Genomic DNA, 15,618 nt, shown 5'->3' with positions numbered 1-15,618 from the left:
TAGCCATGAGAGCGCTGCTGGGTGCCACCATCATGGATGTGATGTCAACAGCCCCAGCAAAGCTGTCACTCAAGTAACACTCTATAATATTCTTCTTTGTTCTTCCCCTAGTTGCTACATAAAAGGTTATGTAGGGAGGTAAGGGGAGGGATGGAGGAGCTGGGCCAGCACAGAGAGTAATTAGATACTCCCAGAACAGGAGAAAGCTATGAAATTCAAAGAGAAAGGGAGATGTGCCGACTCTGCTGAAGCAGTCAGATTTAAGGGCTAGTTCACACCAGATGCAGTCCAGTGCGTTTTTTTTTGCATCAAAAATGCATGCACAGTGTTTTCCATGTATTCCAGTGGCCCTAATTCACACCAGTGCAGTCAGGTCCAGGTGCAGAAAAAAAGTAGAACGTGCTGCATTTTTTCTGCACAGAACTGTACAGGAACACAGCAAACTACATCAAAACTGCACCGGAATGGAGTGTGGTGTGAACCGTAAACAAAAATGTATCAGGAGTGCATTTTTGTGGTGTGAACTGGCCCTAAAAGTTCAGAGGCACATTGCATGTCAAAATAAAACTGTTTATGGAACGGAAAATTTCTAGCAAGTAAATAAAATACTTGACTTTTCTGTGCTTTTACCTGAAACTTTAACCACTCGCCCTCCTCAGGATTTACCCCCCTTCCTGACCAGGCCATTTTTTGCGTTATGGTTCTGCGTTACTTTAACTGACAATTTCGAAGGTCATGCAACGCTGCACCCAAATGAAATTTACGTTCTTTTTTTCCCACGAATTGAGCTTTCTTTTGGTGGTATTTGACCACCTGTGCAGTTTTTTTTTTTGTGCTGTAAAAAAAAAAATCCCAACAATTTTGAGAAAATAAACAATATTTTTGACTTTTTGCTATTAAACATGTCCAGTAAAAAATTTTTTTAAATCAAATTTCGTCATAAACCTAAGTCAAAATGTATTCTGCTCCATGTCTTTGCCAAAAAAAAAACCCAATACGTGTAAATTAATTGGTTTATGTGAAAGTTATAGCATCTACAAATGTCAGTATATATACTGGGATATTTTTTTAAATTTTTACTAGTAATGGCGGCGATCAGCGACTTATAGTGGGACTGCGTTGGGCATTCTGACACTGGGGGGAACTGACTTGGTGTCACTGACATCCCCAGTGACACCAATACAGTGATCAGTGATAATAAAAAGAACTGACACTGGGCAGGAAGGGGTTAACATCTGGGGTGATCAAAGGGTTAACTGTGTGCTGTTTCACTTTGTGTCCTGTGTGTGTGCTTCATTGTATGCACATTGCTTTGTATGGCTCTGCTGTGCACAGCCATGCAAAGCAGTGTGCAGGAGCTGACAGGGAGGAGAACTGTTTTGTTTACTAACAGTTCTCCCCACCGTCGGAGATCCTCGGCAATCATTGGGTGCCGGCAAGTAATCACCGGCCGGGACCTAGTGATTGACAACCGAGGCCGCGAATGGCGGAGCAGGTAGGGTGAGCGCACGCCCTGTACCCGTAAATGCAAAATCACGTATGTATACGTCATTTTGCGCACAGCTGCTGCCCTGTAGCAGTATTTCTGCTATGGAGCGGAGCTGAAGCAGTTAAAATTGGTGACAGGGCCTCTTTAACTCCTTCATCACTTTGTCCAAAACAGAGGAAAACCGATTTGGTTGAATCTGTACTTTCAAGGAAAAATGTAGACTGTACTGCCATAACTATTTTTCTCCACTGAGATACTTTTCTACGTCCAGAAAATTGTATTTAGACAACAAATGCATCTCTGTAAACAGAGTGCTGGTTCACACTGATGCGGTGCAGAATTTGCACCGGTTCCTTTGCGATTCCCGCATCGAATCAAAATGTACCCCGTTCATGTGAACCCCGGTGGGCGTGTATTTTAACGACACCACAAAACTGGTACGCAAAACGCAGTGCACCCCCATGTGATCTGATTCTGGTGCAGACAAAAAAGGGTCCTGAGCGATTTTAGTTCGGATGCGGTTTGACTCGTACAAAATGTATGTATGGCTCAAATTGCACCGCACAGAAATGGCATGTGATTTGCACAAGAATGCAGTGCGGTTCCAGTGCGAATCACATGCGATGTGCGGTGTGAACCGGCACTGGATGTGTCTTTGTAATCATCCAATGTATCTCTGTAAACCTGGGGTCTGCAGCCCATTGACCGCGATCTACCCGCCGACCATTAAAACCCAACAGACTTTGAAGCAAATATAGCAGCTAATGATAGAGCTTACAAAAAGGCACAGACTATGTGTGTCCTGCCTGTTCCCCTGCCCCCCCCATCCCCATCGCCGGTCTATGGCATGAAGACAAAAAGCCCCCCCAGCCAAGCTGGACCGTACTCACAGCAATCACCCAATCTCTGCTACACGTCTCTATAACGAGGGGAATGGTTCTGAGGACTCGAGAGCAAATATGTGTGAAGAGTCACATGTACATCCACACCCCCCTAACTGCTTTCACTTTCATTTCTGTCACATTGGAGTTCTTTCCATTTCCAGGAATCCCATAATGATCGATCGATGACACAGATCTGTATTTATAATATGTTAAAGTCCAGTCGGAAGCCTCTAGATCAGGGTTTCTCAACCTCTTTCCAGTCGGGGCGCCCCTGTCCAAATATTTGCAGTCACGAGCAAGGGCGGACTGACAACTCATGGGGCCCCCGGGCAATAGGGGATCATGGGGCCCCTGTGCCCTTGCCCAAACTCAAAAAAGCCTATGAAAAAGGTACCAGGGGCATCTCATGGGGCCCCCTACTGACCCCGGGCCCTCGGGCAGTGCCCCAGTTTCCAAATGGTCAGTCCGCCCGTGATCACGAGGCACCCCTGTCCAAGGCTTGGTTCACATAAGGCTAGGTTCACGCCTATGCAGTTTGCATTTGATCCGTTTCTGCAGTGCATTTTGTGTCTTTGCACATGTGTTTTTTGCTGCGTTTTGCTGTGTTTTTTTTTTTAAACACTTGTTGCTGGGCAAATTAAAGTGCAAAACGCATCAAAAACGTGTCGAAAATGCATCAAAAACGCACTACATGCTTTTTTGCAGCATCTCTATTGAAGTTTATACAACCAAAAATGCAATGTTTTGCATTTAACAAAGTTCCTGACCCTTTCCAAAAAACATTCCGGGTGAAAACATGGAGATGTGAATGTGTCCCATAGGAAATCATGGTAAATGGACTGCTGTGCGTTTCTGCAAAATGCATCGGTGTGAACCTAGATATACTGTGTGTCGTAGAACGCAAGCAAAATCGCGCTCCTTCCTGACACGCAGACAAATGCTCTGCTCTTTAGGGATACCCCCATACATTGGAAAACCCGGGGTGTTTTTGGTGTACCAAGGGCTTGTTCATCTGTGAGGTTGGAGGGCAGTAAAACCACGCAATTGAGCTGCTTTTACCACCCACAACTGCTCCACCTTTGGCTGCAGAAACATCCGCTGGAGGTATACACATGCTGTGGCCGCAGCTTGCAGTATACCTCCAGGTGAATGGGGTTGAACTACAACCACCCTGCAACTGTGCGTGCATGGTATGCGGTTGTGGTGTGGTGATGCTGATTTTTACGGGGTTAAAACAGGTGGGGAGGCAACATATTGCTTCTTTACCACCTGCCAAATGCCTCTGAAAAGTGATCTGAGCATGGACTGCTTTTCACAGGAGCAACAGCCCCTGCTGCTATTATGAAGAAGTCCTAAAAAAGCAGTTCTGAAAGGACAGGAATAGGGGGTCTAGATTAAAAGTAACATACACAAACACACACATACATAAAAACAAACACACACGTACATAAAAACAAACACACACATATAAACACATGTACACACACACATGTACACACACAAACACACATATAAAAACAAACACATACATAAAACACAAGTGCACACACAAACACATGTACACACACACACACATACATATAAAAACAAACACACACACATGTACACACACATATAAAAATAAACACACACATACAAACACATGTACACACACACATAAAAACAAACAAAAACACATACAAACACAAACACATGTACACACAGACACAGTGTACACACACACATATAAAAACAAACAAAAACAAACAAACAAACACATGTACACACACACACGTATAAAAACAAACACATGTACACACAGACATATAAAAACAAACAAACAAACAAACAAACACATGTACACACAGACACAGTGTACACACACACATATAAAAACAAACAAAAACAAACAAACAAACACATGTACACACACACGTATAAAAACAAACACATGTACACACGCACATATAAAAACAAACAAACACATGTACACACAGACATAAAAACAAACAAACACACACATACAAACACAAGTACACACACACATATAAAAACAAACAAACAAACACAAACACATGTACACACAGACACATGTACACACACACATATAAAAACAAACAAACACATGTACACACAGACATATAAAAACAAACAAACACACACATACAAACACAAGTACACACACACATATAAAAACAAACAAACAAACAAACACAAACACATGTACACACAGACACATGTACACACACACATATAAAAACAAACAAACACATGTACACACAGACATATAAAAACAAACAAACACACACATACAAACACAAGTACACACACACATATAAAAACAAACAAACAAACACATACAAACACAAGTGCACACACAAACACATGTACACAGGCACACATGTATAAACACAGATACACAGACACATTTACACACACACATGTACATGGACACTGGGACTGCCGGAAGTTGTAGTTCCATACAAGTTGAGCCCTGCTACCTGAACAATGGGACTGCTGGGACTTGTAGTTCTGTATGGCCTGCAGCTGGTCTCCTAGAGAGACAATACACACAATGATTTAGGATACAAAACAAATGGTACTTACAGGGGTTCTGCGTGGGAGAGAACCCGACGGCCTCCAGAATCGGCTGCACTGCGTATAACAGGGACCGGGACTTTCTTGTGAGTCACTACAACACAGAGGAGGCTCCTCTTTAATTTAAAGGCACATTACCAAGAAAAGGAGGCAAACGCCCTTCACTTTCCTCATTCTGAACTGCAGTCCTGACTTCTCTGTGCTGAACTCTGGGGGTTGGGTGGGCACAAACACTGACCTATAGACTATAATGTCAGTGTGACCAGGACCCCTGTACCCCCAAACTGCACCATCTGTACCATGACCAGGACCCCTGTACCCCCAAACTGCACCATCTGTACCGTGACCAGGACCCCTGTACCCCAAACTGCACCATCTGTACCGTAACCAGGACCCCTGTACCCCCAAACTGCACCATCTGTACCATAACCAGGACCCCTGTACCCCCAAACTGCACCACCTGTAATATAACCAGGACCCCTGTACCCCCACACTGCACCATCTGTACCGTAACCGGGACCCCTGTACCCCAAACTGCACCATCTGTACCGTAACCAGGACCCCTGTACCCCCACACTGTACCACCTGTAATATAACCAGGACCCCTGTACCCCCACACTGCACCACCTGTACTATAACCAGGACCCCTGTACCCCCAAACTGCACCATCTGAACCGTAACTAGGACCCCTGTACTCCCACACTGGACCACCTGTAATATAACCAGAACCACTGTACCTCCACACTGGACCACCTGTACTATAACCAGAACCCCTGTACCCCCACACTGCATCACCTGTACTATAACCAGGACCCCTGTACCCCCACACTGCACCACCTGTACTATAACCAGGATCCCTGTACCCCCACACTGCACCACCTGTACTATAACCAGGATCCCTGTACCCCCACACTGCACCACCTGTACTATAACCAGGACCCCTGTACCCCCACACTGCACCACCTGTACTATAACCAGGACCCCTGTACCCCCACACTGCACTGCCTGTACTGTAACCAGGACCCCTGTACCCCCACACTGCACCGCCTATAATATAACCAGGACCCCTGTACCCCACACTGCACTGCCTGTACTGTAACCAGGACCCCTATACCCCCACACTGCACCGCCTGTAATATAACCAGGACCCCTGTACCCCCACACTGCACTGCCTGTACTGTAACCAGGACCCCTATACCCCCACACTGCACCACCTGTACTATAACCAGGACCCCTGTACCCCCAAACTGCACCATCTGTACCGTAACTAGGACCCCTGTACCCCCACACTGCACCACCTGTACTATAACCAGGACCCCTGTACCCCCACACTGCACCGCCTGTAATATAACCAGGACCCCTGTACCCCCACACTGCACCACCTGTACTGTAACCTTCCCCCCACCCCTAAGTCCTCCTTTACCCTCCCACCCAGAACGGTCGGGGATGAGAAGTGAAAGCCTCTCGGTATGTATAGGAGGCGGGCTCTGTTACCTTGGAAAGAAGTCCCGACCAATAGACGCTGTGGATACTTTATGTGCGCCACAACTGACCTGCAAGTGAGGAGAGAAGCTGGTCATATGACTCCCCCCACTGCCTGTAGCCCCACCCACCGAGTCCCGCAGAGGAGAAGCCGAGGAAGGATTTGGCGAGGTGTGCGGTGACGCCCATAGAGCTCCATGTCACCGCCCACGTACCCGCCCAGAGGTATGTTCCAAGTTTAGGAGCCGAATGTACTGTATTGTGTGTGGATGGGACCTCTGAGGGCTTTTCCCTACCCTGTGTGTATTACTGTCAGATACTGTCCTGACACCCGAGTGACCCGACGTGTCCTATCACCTCCTCGATTCAGTATCAGGACCAGGACTGACTTGGTGTGTATTCCAGTCCCCTGTGTGATCACTCCTCGTCATGTCTGAGGTGATTCCCACATATTTCCTGTGTTCTCCATCACAGTCTGCACTTATCTGAGGGGGTTCGCCTGTCACAGGACTTCATTCAGCTTAATCTTCATCAGGTAAATTTGGTGCATCTTCCTGTCAGGGAGGTCTTTCCGCCATTATCCCCTTTTTATGAGGTAAATTTGGTGCATCTTCCTGTCAGGGAGGTCTTTCCGCCATTATCCCCTTTTTATGAGGTACATTTGGTGCATCTTCCTGTCAGGGAGGCCTTTCCGCCATTATCCGCTTTTTATGAGGTACATTTGGTGGATCTTCCTGTCAGGGAGGCCTTTCCGCCATTATCCCCTTTTTATGAGGTACATTTGGTGCATCTTCCTGTCAGGGAGGCCTTTCCGCCATTATCCCCTTTTTATGAGGTACATTTGGTGCATCTTCCTGTCAGGGAGGCCTTTCCGCCATTATCCCCTTTTTATGAGGTACATTTTGGTGCATCTTCCTGTCAGGGATGCCTTTCCGCCATTATTTATTTTTTATGAGGTACATTTGGTACATCTTCCTGTCAGGGAGGCCTTTCCGCCATTATCCCCTTTTTATGAGGTACATTTGGTGCATCTTCCTGTCAGGGAGGCCTTTCCACCATTATCCCCTTTTTATTAGGTACATTTGGTGCATCTTCCTGTCAGGGAAGCCTATCCACCATTAATCATTTTTTATGAGGTACATTTGGTACATCTTCCTGTCAGGGAGGCCTTTCCGCCATTATTCCTTTTTTATAAGGTATATTTGGTACATCTTCCTGTCAGAGAGTGCTTACTGCCATTAATATTCATGTTTATGGGTACATTTGGAAATGTAATTTTTTTCTGTCAGAAAGTCCTTTCCACTATTAATTTTGATGTCTGTGAGGTAAATTTGGTACATTTTTCTGTGAGAAAGTTCTTCCCATCATTAGTAATCCTTTTCATGAGGTAAATTTGGTGCATTTTTCTGCCATAGAGCACTTACGGCTATTAACATTGATGTCTGTGAGGTAAATTTGGTACAATTTCCTGTCAGGGAGGCCTTTCCGCCATTATTCCTTATTTATTAGGTAAATTTGGTACATCTTCCTGTCAGAGAGTGCTTACTGCCATTAATATCCATGTTTATGGGTACATTTGGAAATTTGGTAATTATTTTCTGTCAGAAAGTCATTTCCACTATTATTATTCATGTCTATGAGGTAAATTTGGTACATTTTTCTGTGAGAAAGTTCTTCCCACCATTAGAATATTTTTCTTTTGTCAAAAAGAGGTCCAAAACCACTGGTTTGTCGCGATTTACCGCATTTTGCAGCGTTTTTCGGTGTTAGAGTGTTTTTACAGCTAAAAAACTCCTCTACAATCCCACTAGTTCTGTTTTTTTTTTCCAGCCAAAAAAACGTTGATTCCAGTCTATGGGTGTATGGACACATAGGATAACATACTGGCTGTAGAAAAAAAAAACATCAAAAGCCAAAAACATCCGCTGTAAAAACATCACATGTGCAGGAGGACTAATATTCATTTTTATGAGGGATATTTTGATCTTTTTTTTCTGTCAGAAAGTCCTTTCCACTATTAATAATCATGTGTAAGAGATAAATTTAGTATATTTTCCTGTCAGGGAGGCCTTTCCACCAGTATTTATTTTTTATGAGATAAATTTGGTATATTTTCCTGTCAGGGATGCCTTTCCACCATTATTCCTTTTTTATGAGGTAAATTTGGTACATTTTCCTCTCCGAGAGTCCTAACTGCCACTGATATCCATGTTTATGAGGGAAGGTTGGTCATCTTTGCTTGTCAGAAAGTCCTTTCCTCTATTATTATTGATGTCTGTGAGGTAAATTTGGTACATTTTTCTGTGAGAAAGTTCTTCCCACCATTAGTATTCCTTTTTATGAGGTACATTTGGTGCATTTTTCTGCCATAGAGCACTTAGTATTGATGTCTGTGAGGTAAATTTGGTACATTTTCCTGTCAGGGAGGCGTTTCCGCCATTATTCCTTTTTTATGAGGTAAATTTAGTACATCTTCCTGTCAGAGAGTGCTTACTGTCATTAATATCCATTTTTATGGGTACATTTGGTACATTTTCCTCTCTGAGAGTCCTAACTGCCATTTAGGCTCCATGCACACGGGGCGTTTTAATAACGCTGGTAATGTTAGCTGTGCAAAGTCACGTTAAAAAGTGAGTTTTTCAGCGTTTTTGCATTAGCGTTTAGCTGCATTTTGAGCATTTTTTTACCAAGAAAAATATTTTTTTTTTTGGTAAAAATAAGTAAAAAAACCGCTGGTTTGCCACGTTTTACCATGTTTTGTTACGTTTCTCAGCGTTAGAGCGTTTTTACAGCTAAAAAACTCTAGAAACCCACTAGTAATGGATTTATTTTTCCAGCCAAAAAACGTCTCTGCCAAAAAACGTTGATTCCAGTCTATGTGTGTATGGACATATAGGATAACATGCTGGGGGGTTTACTAGCTGTAGAAAAAAACCGTCAAAAGTCAAAAACAGCCGCTGTAAAAATGTCCAGTGTGCATGAGGACTAATATTCATTTTTATGAGGGATATTTGGTCATTTTTTTCTGTCAGAAAGTCCTTTCCAATATTAATATTCATGTCTGAGATAAATTTGGTACATTTTCCTGTCAGGGAGGCCTTTCTGCCATTATTCCTTTTTTATGAGGTAAATTTGGTACATTTTCCTCTCAGAGAGTCCTAACTGCCATTAATATCCATGTTTATGAGGGAATGTTGGTCATTTTTTCTTGTCAGAAAGACCTTTCCACTATTAATATTGATGTCTGTGAGGTAAATTTGGTAAATTTTTCAGTGAGAAAGTTCTTCCCGCCATTGGTATTCATATTTTGAGGTAAATTTGGCACATTTTTCTGCCATAGAGCACTTACGGCTATTAATATTGATGTCTGTGAGGTAACTTTGGTACATCTTCCTGTCAGAGAGTGCTTACTGTCATTAATATCCATTTTTATGGGTACATGTGGTACATTTTCCTCTCTGAGAGTCCTAACTGCCATTTAGGCTCCATGCACACGGGGCGTTTTAATAACGCTGGTAACGTTAGTTGTGTAAAATCACGTTAAAAGTGAGTGTCTCAGCGTTTTTGCATTAGCGTTTAGCGGCATTTTGTTGCTTTTTTGCGTTTATGTTTTTTAGTGTTTTTTTACCAAGAAAAAATTTTTTTTTTTGCCAAAAAAAGTCCAAAAAGCTGGTTTGCCACGATTTACCACGTTTTGCCACGTTTCTGAGCGTTAGAGTATTTTTACAGCTAAAAAAAAAGAAAATTCACTAGTAATGGGTTTATTTTTTCAGCCAAAAAACGTTAATTCCAGTCTATGTGTGTATGGACACATAGGATAACATGCTGGAGGGTTTACTAGCTGTAGAAAAAAAACATCAAAAGCCAAAAACAGCCGCTGTAAAAACACCCAGTGTGCATGAGGACTAATATTCATTTTTATGAGGGGTATATGGTCATTTTTTTCTGTCAGAAAGTCCTTTCCAGTATTAATATTCATGTGTATGAGATAAATTTAGTACATTTTTCTGTGAGAAAGTTCTTCCCATCATTAGAATATTTTTTTTTTGTCAAAAGAGGTCCAAAAACACTGGTTTGCCGCGATTTACCGCATTTTGCGGCGTTTTTTGGTGTTAGAGCGTTTTTACAGCTAAAAAACTCCTCTACAATTGCAGTTCTTCCCGCCATTAGTATTCCTTTTTATGAGGTAAGTTTGGTGCATTTTTCTGCCATAGAGCACTTGCAGCTATTAACCACTTCCTGTCTGGACACTTTTACCCCTTCCTGTCCAGGGCAATTTTTAGCTTTCAGCGCTATCACACTTTGAATGACAATTGCGCGGTCATGCAATACTGTACCCATATGAATTTTTTACCATTTTTTTGAGACAGATAAAGCTTTATTTTGGTGGTATTTATTCACCGCTGGGATTTTAATTTTTTTTACTATGTAAATGAAAAAGTTCAAAAATTTTGAAAAAAAGTGTTTTTTTAAATAAAATTTTGCAAATAAATAATATTTCATCATAAATCTTAGCCAAAATGTATTCCGTTATTTTTTTAGTAAAAAAAAAAAAAATCCAATTTAGTTTATAACCAAAAATTATAATTTTTAAACATTTTTTTTTACATTTTATTTTATTATTTTTATATTATTATTTTTTATTTTTTTATTTTTTTTTTTTACATACTGTCACCCTAGCAGTACACTGTCACCATGGTGACACTGTACTACTTGTGGAGGGTGATGAAGATTTTTTTTTTTTTTTTTACACTGATTGCTTTTACACCCATATAGGATGTAAAAGCAATCATTTCTCTTTCTCTCTGTGTGCATTCTTGCAGTCATTGAGAATTACTGAGTGAGCTGTGAGTGGTCACAGCTTGTCACATGGTACAAGGCTGTTGTGAATAGCCTTGTACCATGTGACCTCTGTGATCATTCACAGATTTCACACATAGTAAGCAATGATGTCAGAAGTGACATCTTGCTTACTACTTTGCATGTGATCACTGATTGGCCAATCAGTGATCACATGATTGGGTCCTCGTATAGAGGTCCCGTCCGACGATCGGTGTTTCACTGTGTCCGGAGGACACAGCGGGCACCGAATCACGGTGGTGCGCGCTCCCAGGGAGCGCGCACAGCTAGAAAAGGCGGGTGCCGTTTATGGACGGCAACCCGACCCTGGACTGCCACCGCCCTGCCGTTTATAAACAGCAGGCGGACGGCAAGAGGTTAATATTGATGTCTTTGAGGTAAATTTGGTACTTTCTCCCATCAGAGAATGCTTACCACCATTAATATTCACGTTTATAGGTAAATTTGTTACCTCTTTCTGTCAGTTTTTACCACCATTAACCCCTTGACGCCGACGTCACACAAATATGCGGCCTCACAGAACTGGGCTTTTTTCCATGGGGCCGCATATTTGCATACCTGTCTTTGTGCTGGGAGCGCGCTGCACACCGAGGTGTCACTGAGAGCCCCGGGTCTCGTTCTAACGATTGGGACTCCTGATTCCGTGTCACATTATCTCTGTGATAGCCTCTGATTGGCTATCACAGTGATCAGTCACTGTACAGCCCGGTCCCCTTGTTTTTTCCTCTCTCTATGAATGGAGAAGAGAGATACATTGTATCATTATATACAATACATTATACATTGTATCTCTTTAACTTCTGGCACAGAGAGAAAAAAAAAATGTTTGTAAAAAAAAAAAAAAAAGAAATAAATATTAAAAAATAAAATTAAAAATAAAGAAAAATACCTAGATCAAGGTTTGATCTAGTTCAGTGCCAGGGTTAGTGTTTGGGTCAAGGTCAGGGTCAAAGGTCAAAAGGTCAGGGTCAAAGTTCAGGATTTTAATAAAAAAATATTGTTATCAGTGTCAATGTCAGTGTGTTTTAGGTAAAAAAAAAAAAGACAAAAACAAAATGTGCACTATTGTTTCTGGGCTGCACTACGGGTACAAACAACAAATAACATACCGTATATACTCGAGTATAAGCCGAGTTTTTCAGCACATTTTTTGTGCTGAAAAACGGCCCCCTCGGCTTATACTCAAGTCAACGTCTGCAGATGTCTAGCAGGGGGACAGAACAGAAGGGAAACTAAGTACAGGGGTGGGCAGGGGGCTGCTGTCTCTTACCTGGCTCCGGTCCCACGACGATCCGGTCCAGGAAGCGCGGCTGCTCCTTCATTCGGTTCGTCCACTGGATGTTCGCGTGGCTGCTCGGCTCCGCCTTCTCACCGGTGATTGGCCCGCCAGAACTGTAGCTCAGGAAAGGCACACAGGCAGCCAATCACGGGCGAGGAGGCGGAGCTGAGCGGCCCCGCGAAAATCGAGTGAAGGAGATGCAGGTAAGTGTGCCGTGCTTAGGTGCTGCTGCAACCACATATGCTGGCTGCAGCAGCACCATACTGGAACAGGGGTCAGCAAGTGTCAGTGGGAGGAATAGTGCCCCATCATTGGTGTCACTGATACCAATGATGGGGCATTATTCCTCCCACTGACACCAACGATGGTGCACTTTTCCTCCCCCCCACTGACACCAATGATTGGGCACTATTCCTCCCCCCCCCCCACTGACACCAATGATGGGGCACTATTCCACCCCCCACTGACACCAATCATGGAGCACTATTCCACCCCCCACTGACACCAATCATGGGATACTATTCCTCCCCCCCACTGACACCAACGATGGGGCACTTTTCCTCCCCCCCACTGACACCAACGATGGGGCACTTTTCCTCCCCCCCACTGACACCAATGGATACTATTCCTCCCACTGACACCAATGTTGGGACACTATTCCTCCCACTGACACCAATAATGGGACACTATTCCTCCCACTGACACCAAAGATGGGGCACTATTCCACTGACACCAATAATGGGGTGCCTCATTTCCCACCCTCGGCTTATACTCGAGTCAATAGTTTTTCCCAGTTTTTTGTGGTAAAATTAGGTACCTCGGCTTATATTCGGGTCGGCTTATACTCGAGTATATACGGTACACATATATGGTATCGCTGCGATCGTCAAGAGCTGGAGAATTAATTTTGGGTTTTTCTTTGGTGGTAGGTTATGGTAGTAATAAGAAACACACAGCTAAATAAAAAAATATTATTTTTTTTTTACTATTTTGGGCCAGTTTTCCTTTGATAATAAAAAAAAAAATCAGGAGCTATCCATTACCATTTACCACCAAATGAAAGCTCAATTTGTCCTGATAAAAATGCGGTATAATCCACCTGGATGTACAAAGTAGTTCTAACACATGTCAACGTTGCAAAATTGTGCTTAGGCATTTAGATTTTTTTTCCCTTAGGCGTGAAGGGGTTAATATTGATGCCTATGAGGTAAATTTGGTACATTTTCCTGTCAGAGAGCGCTTACTGCCATTATTTTCATGTCTGAGATAATTTGGCCCATTTTTCTGTCGGGGATCTTTGCCGATATTAATATGAATTGTTATGAGGTAAATTTGGTACCTTCTTCTGTCAAATTTTTTGCCGCCATTAATATTGATTTTGGCACATTTTTTAGTCAAGGGGATTCTTAACACTATTAAGTCTCTTACACACAGCTGTAAAGCTGTAAACCAATTAATTTACACATATTGGGATTTTTGTTTAGCAAATGTCACAGAATTTTCGCCTAAATTTATGACAAAATTTGATTTTTAAAATTTTTTACTGGACATGTTTAAAAGCAAAAAGTCCAAAATATTTTTTTTTCTCAAAATTGTCTTATAGCGCAAAAAATTAAAACCGCACAAGCAATCAAATACCACCGAAAGACAGCTCAATTTGTAGGAAAAAAAGGGTGTAAATTTAATTTGGGTGCAGCATTGCATGACGGTGCAATTGTAAGTTAAAGTAATGCAGCGCCATAACGCAAAAAATGGCCTGGTCAGGAAGGGGGAGGGGGGAATCCTCCGGAGGGTGAGAGGTTAGAAAAATAAGATTGTGCACATGTAAACGTCGGTGCTGGCACTTATGTATACGCAGCATTTTTGATAAGGCGTTCCTAGGGGCAAAATACACTTTGGCTCCCAGGCGCCACAACAAGAGGTGGGCGGTTGTTCTGCCGCTTGTAAACGCATGTCTTTTTGTTTTGGAAATCTAACACTCCTGGCCAACCTGTTGCTGGGCAGATTAAAAACGCATCACAAAATGTGGCAAATACGTGAAAACACGTCAAAACCGCACTACATGCATTTTCTGCAGCATTGCCATTAAAGCCTATTGAATCAAAAACACAACATTTGCATTTAAAAAAGTCCCTGACCCTTTCCAAAAATGCAGCAGCTCAAAAGAGCATAGATGGGAACGTGCCCTATAGGAAACCAAGTTAAATGGAACTGTAGTGTGTTTCTGCGAAAAGCCCTAAAAACCGCGTTGGTGTGAACCAGGCCTCAATGGGGAGCTGCGTTTTTGGTGTTTCTTTTTCATTTTGTAACGCGCCAAATATGCACCAAAAATGCAGAAAGCAGGATTTTTATCACTGCAAGGGAAGCACAATGGACCAGTGTGAAGACATACATTAAATTTAAAGGGATGCATTTTTCTTGAGCTTTTCTTGTGCCTTTTTTTTTATGCAAAAGTACTTCAAAAACTGCTCAGTGTGAAAGCAGCCTATTGGCCGATAGGTGCTGAAAAGAAATGCATATTCATTTAAATTCATGAGATTAATTAAAAAGTAAATCTAATACAATTATATTTAAAGTTGGTAAAATAAGCACTGAACACATCACCTTTTTTCTCTGTAAATATATTTCTAAAGGTGCTATTGGCATGAAATGTTTACCACATGTTGGTGACAACCCATGCAATCCAAAACAAATACGTTCAGAAATTAAGTTATGTGTAATAAAATGGAATGACACAGGGGAAAAGTATTGAACACGCTAACTGAAATCCTTTCTGTGGGCCTCATCTATGAACTTTAGTTCTTTCCATAGATTTTCTATTGGATTCAAGTCAGGTGATTGGCTGGGCCATTCAGACAGCTTTATTTTCTTTCTTTGAAACCAATTGAGTTTCCTTGGCTTTGTATTTGAGATCATTGTCTTGCTGAAATGTCCACACTCATTTCATCTTCATCATCCTGGTAGATGGCGGAAGATTTTTATCAAGAATGTCTTTGTATATTTATCAATTCATTCTTCCGTCAATGTCATGAAGTTTGCCAGTACCG

This window comes from Staurois parvus, unplaced genomic scaffold (genome assembly GCF_062004578.1).
Source record: "Staurois parvus isolate SC_StPar_1 unplaced genomic scaffold, SC_StPar_1.0 ptg000024l, whole genome shotgun sequence".
Taxonomy (NCBI): domain Eukaryota; kingdom Metazoa; phylum Chordata; class Amphibia; order Anura; family Ranidae; genus Staurois; species Staurois parvus.
Note: the sequence above shows the minus strand (reverse complement) of the source record.